The sequence below is a fragment of the Cupressus sempervirens genome, chromosome 4, assembly GCF_028749045.1.
Source record: "Cupressus sempervirens isolate cs-2001-9-10 chromosome 4, ASM2874904v1, whole genome shotgun sequence".
Classification (NCBI taxonomy): Eukaryota; Viridiplantae; Streptophyta; class Pinopsida; order Cupressales; family Cupressaceae; genus Cupressus; species Cupressus sempervirens.
This window is the reverse complement of record NC_143121.1, coordinates 678,473,524-678,487,640: the sequence shown is the minus strand read 5'-3', so window position 1 is coordinate 678,487,640 and position 14,117 is coordinate 678,473,524. Positions and strand designations below refer to the sequence as shown.

The window sequence follows — 14,117 nt, the reverse complement described above, 5'->3', positions numbered from 1 at the left end:
GGATTAATCTTAATTAGGCCTAACTGGCCAATTAATGAAACAACTCCCCATTTTCCTTAGTATTTTGCCAAACCAACGGTTGGAGCAATGTTGACACACTTAAATGACTCCTAAAAGACCCTTGGGTCTGCCAATCCACCTATTTCTAAGACTGATTTTGCAACAATTTATTCTCTACTCTTGTACATTTACTCAGCTAGGGCTCGCTAGTTCTCCTGTCTCCCTTAAAACCTTTTGTAACATGGAGGTAGACTCCTTTACTACTGATCTTGAAATAGTCGTTGAAAGTTACCATTGGAAATTCAAATTAGAAACAAATTACTCCAAGAACCTTGTTAAACCTACAATTTCATACCCAATTGCACAAAAATATATATCTTTCTTCTTAATGCATCAAATGAGACCAAATCACTTATGTGGGATAGTTAATACATGTCTCCACCTTCCAATTTATTTTACATGAGTAAACACAATTAAAGAGCTCAAAAACACCAAAATTTGCAGAAAAACAATGAATTTGCTATTGTACAACTATCCACATCTCACACCGTAGCACCAAATTACACAAATGAGTCTTAAATAACCTCAAACCAACTTCCCCAATGATCTTTTGAACTTCCATAGTTGTTGGGTGAAGTTGACTCTTCATCTTCCCAAAGTTGTCAATTTCTTCAAAAAGTTGTCAAGCAACTTTATGGCAACTTTTGCAAGAAATTGCAACTTCTATCATTTGGACTTTAGACCCCAAAACTTGATCAAGATTGATCATACATGACTCAAAACACCTAAATTTCTTATCTCCACTATCATGAGAATTTGGACATGTTGACTAGGTTTGACCATGATGGCTTATACATGTCTCCTATGTCAAATGGCCTCACAAAATAGGTCTTATTGACATATCACTTGGTACTAAAGACCTTATTTCATCCTAATACACTTATTACATATTTTATTACTCGTGGCTTTCTACAAGCCTTCAATCACTTATTTGGCCTTCGAGGGGTGCTCTTGCACCGACAATCGAAGATAACATCCTTTATACGAAAGAGCTTAATGATCAAAAAATCAATTGAATACTATTCAAGATACATCTCAAATCCAATTAGGATTTGTTGAAAAAGATGACCATGATGACCTACGAGCCTTCAATCACTTATTTGGCCTTCAAGGGGTGCTCTTGCACCGACAATCAAAGATAACATCCTTCATACGAAAGAGCTTAATAATCAAAATTAATTCAATACTATTCAAGCTGCATCTCAAATCCAATTAGGATGACCATGATGACCTTTTTGCAAATCAAACCTTTCTCAAGTCCAATTAGAATTTGTTGAAAAAGATAACCATGATGACCTTTTTGCAAATCCAACCTTAGATTAAGGGATAACCATGATGACCTTTTTGCAGATCCAACCTCAGATTAAGGGGTGTTGAAAGTCAAAAGTTGCTCTAAGAATGAGGTATGCTCTCTCAATGAGTTGTCCCATGAGCAAAAGGAGAACTATGAAGTCTTCCACCTTGAAGGCAACAAGTTGCAAATCGATAGTATAGAATCAACTGGTACAAAAAGTGTCATCTTCTCTCTATAGTATTAGGAATACACAATGGGAAAAGTGGACAATACAGTTGCCTATTGGTTTGAGAGGAATAAAGCAATTAAGTACGAGGAATTGAGTATAATAAGTGGACAATACAGTTGCCTATTGGTTCGAGAGGAATAATGCAATTAAGTACAAGGAATCAGGCGTAATGAGTGGATAACTGCTATTGGTTTAAGAGGATAAAGAAGCAACAGAAATCAAGCACAAAGGTGTACTTATGAAAAGAGGATAACCTAAGGGTTTGTTTGGTTGTTGAACTTAAACAACTCCAGAATTGTCAAATTCCAATATTTGACAATTCTAAAAGTTTTAAATCCAAAAAACATATTTTGGAACATGGCTAGAATTGTTTGGTTCACCTAAAATTCATAATGAGAAGATGCATTTTTGGCATTTTGTTACAAGCTCTACCAATGTCAGATCAACTTTAGAGGTCTAGATTTGTTGGTAGCATCTTGTTGATCAAACAACACTGTGCAAAACGACACAACCCAATGTTCTTGAATGACAACCCAATGTGCTTGAACAACACTAGATGCACCTAGTGCGATTTACATGTAGTGTTACAACTCGAACATTGTTTAATCAAGTGGATTGAATTTACGATATCTTAATGCAATATCAATACCGACAAGGGGATTTCTCTTCCAAATCAGATGTGTCTTGGTGGGTCACAAGTAGCAAGCTCAAATGGGTTGTCGTGTGTACTACAAAGTCTGATCCTATTGAGCAAAGTGGCTTTACCCCCCAATTTCGATATACATGAAATTTGAATTGATTTTCCAATTCAACCTATTTGATGGAAGATTCAAATGCTAGTTTTGGGGGGTAAATAAATGAGAATTAACAAATCCCTATTCTAGTTTTTCATGTTTTAAACACAAACATCAAAAATGTTATATTTGAGATTTGACAATCTCGATTCTACTCTACTTTCATCAAACAATTGACCCTAAAGTGGTCTTGGTAAAGGATGACTAGAACCCTTACTTGACGCAATCAATGCAAACAAGGGGATTTCTCTTCCAAATCGGATGTGTCTTGGTGGGTCACAAGTAGCAAGCTCAAATGGGGTATCATGTGTACTATAAACTCTGATCCTATTGAGTAGAGTGGCTAATTTTAGCTATCAATGAATGTCGCAAACAAGCATCGCACAAGAGAGCTTGATCTAAGTTTGAATCTGTCAATGCAACTCACTTGCATGCTAAATCAAACCTAGCTAGACTCGTTCCATAGGAACTAGCATACTCAGGGGATGGAGTCATTGAAAATGTCACATGATCAGATTAGGGAGATCATTATTGAGATGTGGTGTGTAGAGCAGTGGGAGAACACCTCGTGGGCATAGAAGATGATGTTTTGCACAACACGCTAGAACCTATTTGAGCAGACGAGTATATGCTAGTATAGGTTGGTTCTATATTTCTATAGATTTCAAATAAATTATAAATTTTAATTTACCCCCAATTTCAATATATATATGAAATTTGAATTGATTTTCTAATTCAACCTATCTGATGCAAGATTCAAATGCTAGTTTTGGGGGTTAAATAAATGAGAATTACCAAATCCCTATTCTAGTTTCATGTTTTAAACACAAACATCAAAAATGTTATTTCTGATATTTGACAATCCCAATCCTAATCTACTTCCATCAAACAATTGACCCTAAAGTGATCTTGATAAAGGATGACTAGAACCCTTAACGCAATAAAAAAAATTTAAAAACTGCAATACAAACATATATCTTAGACTAGACATATGAAGGACTTGAAAGGGATGCCCACAAAATCAAGAATTTATAGGATCACTTTCATCCTTGGTCCACAACCTTCCTGAATAAACAAGGACTACAATGCCAAGGTCCACAAGAAGATAGAGAAAATATTGGAAGCAAGCTTCAACTTCAAAGTAGAGACAAGGGAGTGGGACTTCCCAAATGTTATCTCGCTCAAAAAGGAGGCAAATTAAATGGAGATCTATGTAGATTTCAAGTGTCTCGACACAGTCATGATCATAGATTCCTTTATGATCCCATTCGCCGACAACATGCTAGTTGATATAGCAAGCCATAACATATTCTTGGACAAGTTTTTAGGGTATAACCATATTAAAATTGTTGAGGAAGACAAACTAAAGACTACATTCATGGTAGAGGATAGAATCTATATATACAATCAAATGTCATAATGCATCAACCACCTTCGAAAGGAAACTAGAACACATCTTCGACAAGACGTCAATGGACAACTTTAATGCTTTTCTAGATAACTAGCCTACATACAACAAACAAGGCAACCCCCTCACTGCACAAAGTAAATGTATAGAGAGATGCAAGAAGGCATGATTGGCTATAAACCCAAAAAAATGTTAGCTGCTGGTATATAAGGTTTATTATTTGTGCAGTCTATAAGGACAAATTGATGACGAACATTGACAAGGTAGGGGTTATTGCTAAGATATAGAATCCAAAGGATGAGACAAGAGTGAAATACCTCCTCGAACACAAAGACTGTCCTTAGAGGATCAATAAGAGCTTCGAGTAGATTTCATATTTGTTGGACAATCTAACAAGGGTGAACTATTTGGGTGAGAAGCAAAGCAAGAGAAGGTATTCAAGGAACAAACAATGAAGCAAAAGCTCAAGTAGCAATATCAGCATTTATAATGGCAAGTAAATTCATTAATCAATATCAATGCAATAAGAAAAGAGAAGCTTTGACATAGAAATTAAATAAATATATGAAATTGCTTAGGAAGAAGTTTTTAAACTTTAATGATTTCAAAATATGAGCATTAAACATAAGAATAAGTATGTGGTAAATGTTGCCAAAGTGGACATGTACAATAAGTAATTACCCAAATCAACATGTTTTCCAAAAAATATTGAGACATCAATCACAATGAGTCGTGGCCTTTGAACATCGCTAATAATTAAAACATTCATTCTTAAGGCATAATGGATATCATTTAGCTTATCTCAATAAGCGGTGAAATCTTTTTTCACTCACCACGTTCTAAGTTGTCGATAGATAGTTGTAAAGAAAGCAAAGGTGGCATCTAGAGAACCATGGAGGAAAACTACATTAAGCCGAAAGACATGTATCAAACAAATGCAAATATCATTCTCTTTTTTTTGGCTTGCTACTAGAGCTCAGCAATAAGAAAGGCACCCACTGGGTGATGGAGTGTATAAGAGAGGAGTAGACATATGGAATTGTTTGAAATGCCATAAAGAGCAAGCTTTCAAGTTTCCTAATAATTTAAAAAATTGTGGTTAGTTTACAAATTCTCATGTCAACATCAATCCGTGAAGTTTCACATTGCAAGAACAATGTGGAAAGCATATTCAAAACATTAAAGTACGATGCTCACACCATATTGTGGTGCTCCACTAGTTTCCTTTGCCCCATCCCCAAGACAACTAGGGGATGAAGATGTCAAATTCAATGTTAAGAGAAATGTACCTATGTAATCATACATGTATGTATAGAGACCTGCTATAGAAATCAGATTCCTCAACTATAGTTTATTATGTTTAAAGTTTCACTACTACAATCATGTGATACAACACTAAAAAACACGTATCAACTTGGTTTTCAGCCATAATTGCACCCAAGCAAACTTCCAAGACCTCCTGCCACCTTGTCGTGTTACAACCTATGGAAAGCACAATCAAAAAACTTACAAGTACAACGTTCACACCACATTGTGGTGTTCCACTACTTTCCTTTTTAAGGGTTAACAAGGGAATACCTTTGCCTCATCCTCAAGGCAAATAGGGGACAAGGATGTCAAGTTTAAAATTAAGAGACGTGTGCCCGTAAAATCATGATCTATATATGTTCATATGACACCTACTATAGTGTGGTAACTTCCCCAACTATAGTTTTTCATGTATGCAACTTCATTGCTACAATCATGTGATACAACACAATAAAACATATCAAATTCGCTCTTTGTCATTATTGCATCCAGACAAACTTCCAAGACCACCTACCAACTTGCCACATACCACCACCATGCATTTTCAATCCAAGTTAAAGCAAAGAACACCAAAAGTACCTACCTACAGGACACGCATTAGACCCAAGTTGCTTCACTGGAAAAAAAATAATAAGAGCTACAGCCTTTAAAGTTAGAGAGTCAATCACACATCACACAAGATATCCTAATGAGAATTTGTCTAATCAAAAACATGTCATCACAGATTGACATAAAAAAATTGTTAAAGTGTGACTAATAGATTAGCTCCCACTTTGGCAATAAAATTTTAGAAAAGGACACAAATAGTGTCTATGTTTAAAGACCATAAATACAATATCTAAAAATCCTTAGCATCGGAAGGTTGGTAACGACCACTATGATTTAAATCATAATATCATCATGTAAAAACTACCACATTATCTATAAAACCCCAAACCTATTGTAAATAAAAATCAAAGTTTTGTAATCTTTTCTTCCTAGAAAGGGAGAGAAACTATGTTTCTTTAAATCTAAGAAAATGTATCGCGTTCTAGACATTGTATTGTGCAATTTGTATTTTGGCCTTGGTATTTGCTCTTCATGAACTAGAGGTTGTACCACAATCCCCTTTAATTATTTTATTATTGACTTTTTTTGCATCATTTACTAATGTTGGTCTCGTCTCTATATCTTTAAAAAATGTGGATCATGCATGTTTCTCACTTGTCCACATGTATTTAGAAGATACATTGTACCAATTGTAACTCTCCCCAGAATAGTTAACTAATTTGATATATGAGATGTATGTTCTTTAGCCAAACCCTTGTACTAACTTTTTAATTGTGATATTGCTATCAGGATTTGACTATGTAGTTTTTTAGTCAACCTCATTGGCTCGTGTTTCATAAGTGATTCACATAAATCCATCTCTCATGACAATAAATGGGACACTTAGCACTCATTGGGTCCAAGTGATGTTCACAGAGTTGAAGCATCGGGACTTCCCAAGAGATCACCCATCCCAATACTACTCTAGCTTGAGCACGCTTAACTATGGAGTTTCCTCCATCATTAAACCCCCTATGCTTGCAACCTCATTTGCAAAACCTTCACCAAAATGGAACTCTAATAACAACAAATACTCCAAATCAAACCATGATAAATCTCAATTCAACATCCAAGTTGAGTATGATTTTTAACAACGCAAATCACATCCCTAAAGTTGGAAAATTGAAGTAACACCGACCTAAACACAAATATACATCAATCCGAGATAAAATAAGATGTAAAGAGGATCAATTCATATGCTTGAACACCAATGATTTCAACAATTTCAACAAATAAATTGAGATGGAACTTTATACCAAAAAGATAACCCAAGTGTTTGTTACCCTAAAAATTTCTCTAGAAATATTCTTAGAAGACAAAACAATAACAATATGGATATCAGCTAAGAAAAAAATATTAATTAAGTTCTGGCAACCAACCATTAGTTAAATGAATTTAGAAGAACCAAGTAAATAAAATTAGTACCTACGTAAATATTTGTGGCTCTATTATTTTATTTATGATAGAAACAAGATGTCAATCAATAGACAAGATCAAACTAATTCCATTCATATCATAAACGAGATAATACTACAAAAAACTCTTAATCAGTTACAACAAACCAAATCTTGTAATAGTAATAGTGACATTCTCTATTGGTGAGTTAAGTATAGTATTGAATATTTAGAATATTAAGAGTGGATTGAATGAATATTCCTTTGAAATTTTGAAAACCTTTTGGCATAATCAATTACAATGAGGAAAATAACAATAATGGCAACACTTAACAAAAAACACCAAATTTTTCATGTTGAAACTAGTAAGGGAAAAACAAGGAGTATTGTTAACTGTCAATATCTTATAACCGATTATAAAATATTACAAAGTTGCTCATTACAAGACTCACTACCCAGCGAAGCTTACAGCTAGAGGGCTTACAACTAGTAACAACACTTAACAAATAACACCAAAATTTTCATGTTGAAACTGGTAAGCGAAAAGGAGGATCGTTAACTATCAATATCTTATAACCAATTATATAATATTACTAAGTTGCTAATTACAAGATTGACTGCCCAGTAAAGCTTACAGCTAGAGAGCTTATTACCTAATAAAAATAATCTCACAAACCAACAAAAATAATAACTACAAAAAAGGTTTCAACTATTACAATTGCATTTTAAATATAGATGAACAACAATTCCATTGTATCTTAGTAGACAAATGTTGCACACCTAATTAGATTTTGTTCGATTATTTCTACACTTCACTACTAATCTCAATCTCTTTAACACAATCTAATTCAGAACTCTTTTTTTATCTCATGACCTTTTAACGAAAAGGATATATCTAAAATTCTTCAAGTCAACCCCACTCACTTTATTCAAAATTTACTCTTTTCCCAAAAACACTTCACAAATTTCATATCAATTAGTCCACATAAGTGTAGTGGAAATTAATGCCAACTGAAAACCATAAGCTAAATCGATCTTTAACCTTACCTCAAAATCATAAGGCAAATACAATCTTTTGACAAATTGTAAGAGCCCTAATGCACGTATTTTACATTAGAGAAATACCAATCAAAACTTACAAGCCTTATGACTTTTATACTAAAACATCATACCATGTCAAAACTTGAGTGTGAGTACTACTAGCACTAACAAGTCATATTGTCAAACTGCAAAAGAGAGAAACATACAACCAAAACATAAAATACTAGCAAACATCCAAGATCACTCCAAAAACTATTAGTGATATTTGTGCTTATGTTGCTAAGAGAAAGACAAAATCAATGGTGTCCTTTCAACAGCGTCCTTTCAACATTCTCCCCCTTTCTCATTTACGGCAATCATTATGTAGAGCCTAATCAAGCTCGGCTCAAAGGTTAATTTTTACCCACTTCCTTCAGCGTGGTTTCACCCCAAATTTTTCTATGGGAGTTTAGGGCCAATGCCTCCGTGATGGAGTCAAGGGGTGACACCCCACAAGGCCAAAAATGACTCCATTATTCGAGACTTATTTTTCTATTGTACAAGATATTCTAACCCTAATTTTGTAACCGACATTATTCTTGTATAAAATGGCTTAGGGTTAGGGATTCTATGATATATGATGATATAGTAGCTTCTTGCAGCAGTATTGAGTTGCAAGAGATTGCAGATTGTCATCCAGCTTAAATCACTGGATAATAATGGACTCTTTGTTTAGTGAAGGTAGCCCAAGATTGGGTGAACCACATCAAATCTTCATGTCTTCTGTTTCATTTACGTGCATTTTATTCCTTTTGTGTTGCTAGTTATATTTGCATGTAACTAATATATTTTTCTCTAATAATCCTAACAACAACATGCAAAAAAAAAAAACTCATGCCCCACATATCTAACTACTACCCCTTTCACATCAACAACAACGAGCACTTACAAAAAAACATCTTATGTTGATGGATAATGACTATATTGAATGTTTCCCTTAAAGTAAAATTAAAATAGATATTGTATAAAAAGTATTTTGCACACTTCTGCAAATAAAGTTTGTTAATCAAAGGATGTTAACACTTGAAGCATTTGCATATGTGCTTGTCAAAAGTTCTTGCTTCCATCCCAAATTTGTATTGCATGCGCAAGATGACTATTTGGAATACCTAACACTTTTAATATGCTTCCACCTTCTTGAGCAATAGTAGGAACCACATTAGATTGTTTTATTGTTGTGCTTTTCGAAGAGCACAACTAACCAAGGATACATTTTCATTAATCAAATCCCTTAATTACCTAGTGGTAAAATAGCACTCTATATCTTTCCGGTCAAATAAGCTCTTATGCAAATGTTTAATACAAGAGGCCATTGTGCATTGTACCAATATCAAGCTTTGTCCTCTTTGCAAGATTTCTTCCCCTTAGTAACCAACTAATAAAATCTTTATAAGTACAAGAGCACATTTTCCTTTTAGCTCCAAATATCTTCTTTTTTCTCCTTTTCAATTTCCTTGAGTGTTTCATTCTTAAGAATGGAGGAATAAAAATTAAAAGAATTTATCAACAATTTGAATTTTTCAGTATCTAAGAGAGATAAATTAAATATCAATTCAAAACGACAATATGTAGTACTTCAATTGCCCTCTCAATAACTTGCCACTCTTCACTGAGACTAAATTAATTCCTTACCAGCAAAAGTACTTTCTAAAGAGAGAAGAGGTGTCTCAACCACAACAATATCCATTACGGAAATTGCATTTGGCTCTAGTGGTATTTAATTCTTAAAGGAGAAGACACGATCAGGCTCATAACCTTCAGCAATATCTACATCATCTTTCTTAGGTTTTCTTTTAACAACATTCCAAGTTAATTGCATTTGGCTCTAGTGGTATTTAATTCTTAAAGGAGAAGACACAATCATGCTCATAATCTTTGGCAATATCTACATTATTTTTCTTAGGTTTTCTTCTAACAACATTCCAAGTTTTCCTATCAATATCTTATAACCAATTATAAAATATTACTGAGTTGCTCATAACAAGACTCACTGCCCAATAAAGCTTATAGCTAGAGAGCTTATTACCTAATAAAAATAATCTCACAAACCAACAAAAAAAAAAACTACACAAAAGGTTTCAAATATTACAATTGCATCTTAAATATAGATGAACTACAATTCCATTATATCTTAGTAGCCAAATGTTGCACACCTAATTAGATTTTGTTTGATTATTTCTACACTTCACGTCTAATCTCAATCTCTTTAACACAAAATCTAATTCAAAACTTTTTTTTATCTCATCACCTTTTAACGAAAAGGATATATCAAAAATTCTTCAAGTCAACCCCATGCACTTTATTCAAAATTTACTCTTTTCCCAAAAACACTTCACAAATTTCATATCAACTAGTCCACATAAGTGTAGTAGAAATTAATGCCAACTAAAAACCATAAGCTTAATCGATCTTTAACCTTACCTCGAAATCATAAGGCAAAATACAATCTTTCGATAAATTGTAAGAACCCTAACGCACATATTTTACATTAGAGAAATACCAATCAAAACTTTGAAACCTTATGACTTTTATACTAAAACATCATACCACGTCAAAACTTTAGTGTAAGTCATACCATGTCAAAACTTGAGTGTGAGTACTACTAGCGCCAACAAGTCATATTGTCAAACTGCAAAAGAGAGAAATATGCAACCAAAACATAACATACTAGCAAACATCCAAGATCACTCCAAAAACTATTAGTGATATTTGTGCTTATGTTGCCAAGAGAAAAACAAAATCAATGGCATCCTTTCAACATTCTCCCCCTTTCTCATTTATGGCAATTGTTATGTGGAGCCTAATCAAGCTCAAAGGTTAATTTTTACCCACTTCCTTCAGCGTGGTTTCACCCCAAATTTCTCTATGGGAGTTTAGGGACAATGCCTCCGTGATGGAGTCAAGGGGTGACACCCCACGAGGCCAAAATGACTCTATTATTCAAAGACTTATTTTTTTATTGTACGAGATATTCTAACCCTAATTTTGTAACTGACATTATTCTTGTATAAAATGGCTTAGGGTTAGAGATACTATGATATATGATGACATAGTAGCTTCTTGCAGCAGTATTGAGGAGATACTATGATATATGATGACATAGTAGCTTCTTGCAGCAGTATTGAGTTGCAAGAGATTGCAAATTGTAATCCAGCTTAAATCGTTGGATAATAATATTGGACTATTTGTTTGGTGGATGTAGCCCAAGATTGGGTGAACCACATCAAATCTTCATGTCTTTTGTTCCATTTATGTGCACTTTATTCCTTATGTGTTGCTAGTTATATTTGTATGTAACTAATATATTTTTGTCTAATAATCCTAACACCAACATGCAAAAAAACATCATCATGCTCCACATATCTAACTACTACCCCTTTCAAATCAACAACGAAGGGCACTTACAAAAAAAGGTCTTATGTTGATGGATAATGAATATATTGAAAGTTTCCCTTAAAGTAAAATAAAATAAGATATTGTATAAATAGTATTTGGCACACTTCTGCAAATAAAGTTTGTTAATCAAAGGATGTTGACACTTGAAGCTTTTGTATATGTGCTTGTCAAAAGTTCTTGCTTCCATCCCAAATTTGTATTGCATGCACAAAACGACTATTTGGAATACCTAACACTTTTAATATGCTTTCACCTTCTTGAGCAATAGGAGGAACCACATTAGATTGTTTCATTGTTGTGCTTTTGGAAGAGCACAACTAAGGATACATTTTCATTAATCAAATCCCTTATTTGTCCTAGTGGTAAAATAGCACTCTATATCTTTCTAGTCAAATAAGCTCTTATGCAAATGTTTGAATACAAGAGGCCATTGTGCGCTGTACCAATATCAAGCTTTGTCCTCTTTACAAGAGTTCTTTCCCTTAGTAACCAACTAATAAAATCTTTATAAGTACAAGAGCACATTTTCCTTTTAGCTCCAAATATCTTTTTTTCCCCTCCTCGTCAATTTCCTTGAGTGTTTCATTCTTAAGATTGGAGGAATAAAAATTAAAAGAATTTATCAACAATTTGAAATTTCCAGTACCTAAGAGAGATGGATCAAATATCAATTCAAAACGACAATATGTAGTACTTCAATTGCCCTCCCAATAACTTGTCACTCTTCACTGAGACTAAATTAATTCCTTACCAGCAAAAGTATTTTCTAAAGAGAGAAGAGGTGTCTCAACCACAACAATATCCATTGCAGAAATTGCATTTGGCTCTAGTGATATTTCATTCTTAAAGGAGAAGACACAATCATGCTCATAATCTTCGGCAATATCCACATCATCTTTCTTAGGGTTTCTTCTAACAACATTCCAAGTTTTTCTACAATTTCAAGTAGTGATACCGCTATTCCATCTTATAGCTTTTCATATACTCTTTTGTCCTTGCTCATCAAAATAGTAATTTTTTTATACTTGAAAAAGAATTCAAGTGTTCCAATGCGACTTTGTTCTTATTGGACAAGGTAGCATCCGCAGTTGCAGCCCATTCTTTTTGTTTTCCTCTCTTCGTGGTTTTCATTGTGGATTATGGCTTTAGGATTTCCAACAGGTAAATTTCCATCCTTAACCAATGCAGCCATACAAGCCCTACTGCTTGCATCCTGACATGTAATATTCCATTCAAAGCAATAGCCTATTCATAAAATTATAGACACAACCCAATGAAGTATTTTATAAAATTGGAAGTCCGAAATTGTCGCTGAAACCACCATCAGCATCCCCGCCGTCAGAATGGGTTTTCAGCAGGAGATCTCTTTTAGCTTTTTCTCTGTTGGGGCGGGCGAGGGAGCTTATCGTCCCGTGATTTAGTTTTTGGTTTCGCGATCTTTCTCCGTGTCCAAAATGTAACTTGACTATTAGCGTTCGTCAAAACTTTTCCGGCATCGTTTTTTCTTTCAACTACAGAAGATTCTTGAACAAATACAACAAACCAGAACTTGTAGTAAGCACATTTGACTCTGGTGGGTTGAGTATAGATGCTCTGGCACCAGCCATCGTCCACAATCCTAAGCCGGGAGCAGCAACCCACTCTACACTTAACTAAATATTTGAGGCAATTCAAACACTAAATTCAAAAAAAGATAAAAACAATAACCTACATTTGCAGCAATGGAGGACAGCAGTGCAAACCCTTCACGTTGAACAACTGCACACAAATCTCAGAATTTTATTTTACAAAAATATACCTGCTAACTGAGCTAAACTAATTATTAAGACGAATTTAAACGGTACCTGCTAAAATAAAATAATGGTTTCAAGCATTTCCAGTAAGCCAGCTATACTAAAGCCAAGAATTTTGATATGGCAGGCAACTCCCCAACAATTCCTTACAAGGCAAACAAGAAAAGGTGATAACAAAACCTTAAACAGGGAAGTAGGAAAACCTGACGACACAAGACTCCAGTGCCGCAATGTCTTCTCCTACCAAGTTAAAAAAGCTGCAGCAGCGCAACACCTTCTTCAACTTGAAAGTATTAGCTGCTAAAACCTCTAGATCTAAAGAGCTTAAGTAGGCATGCTAAATGCAACATGAAGCCAAACCCTTTAAACCCTAAACTACAGTAACTCCTACTTCAGGCCGACTCAGCTGGAAGATTTATTGAGCTTACGCGAGATCATTGAAAGCGGATAAAACAGGCGCGTAAGGTGATTTGTCGTCTAAATTACCAGATTGAGAGTTTATTTATAGACGCAAAATCTTTTGGGTTTGGGAAGTAACTGATTTGACGGTTGCATGGTTTGGGGCTGTCCTTTTTCGAATGTAGATTAAAGCTTTTTTATTATTATTATAATAATAATTTTTTTTTATTTTTCTTAAAACATGCAAGCAAGGCGCATATTTTGGGCTGTCCGTTTTCAAATTTAGAGAAAAGTACTTTTATTAATTTTTAATTAATATATTTTTTAAGCTTGAAGACAACGCATAAAAACTATTTATGTTTTATTTATTTCAT

At 34.2% G+C, this 14,117-nt stretch overlaps 1 protein-coding gene across 4 annotated transcripts in view; it reads right to left on the bottom strand.

Annotated features, from left to right (window-relative positions):
- LOC149563072 (uncharacterized) overlaps positions 1-13,822 on the bottom strand; it is a 64,284-nt gene extending 50,462 nt beyond the window's left edge. The window contains exons 1-2 of one of the 4 annotated variants that reach the window (XM_089826491.1): positions 13,548-13,822; positions 13,263-13,309 (exon numbers count right to left, since the gene is read on the bottom strand). The gene's annotated coding sequence lies outside the window, so the exon portion shown is untranslated. Of the gene's footprint in view, positions 1-13,262; positions 13,310-13,395 lie in introns of all 4 variants that reach the window. The other 3 variants (XM_089826492.1, XM_089826489.1, XM_089826490.1) reach the window with 3 other exon arrangements.
- Between the last annotated feature and the right edge of the window lie 295 nt (positions 13,823-14,117).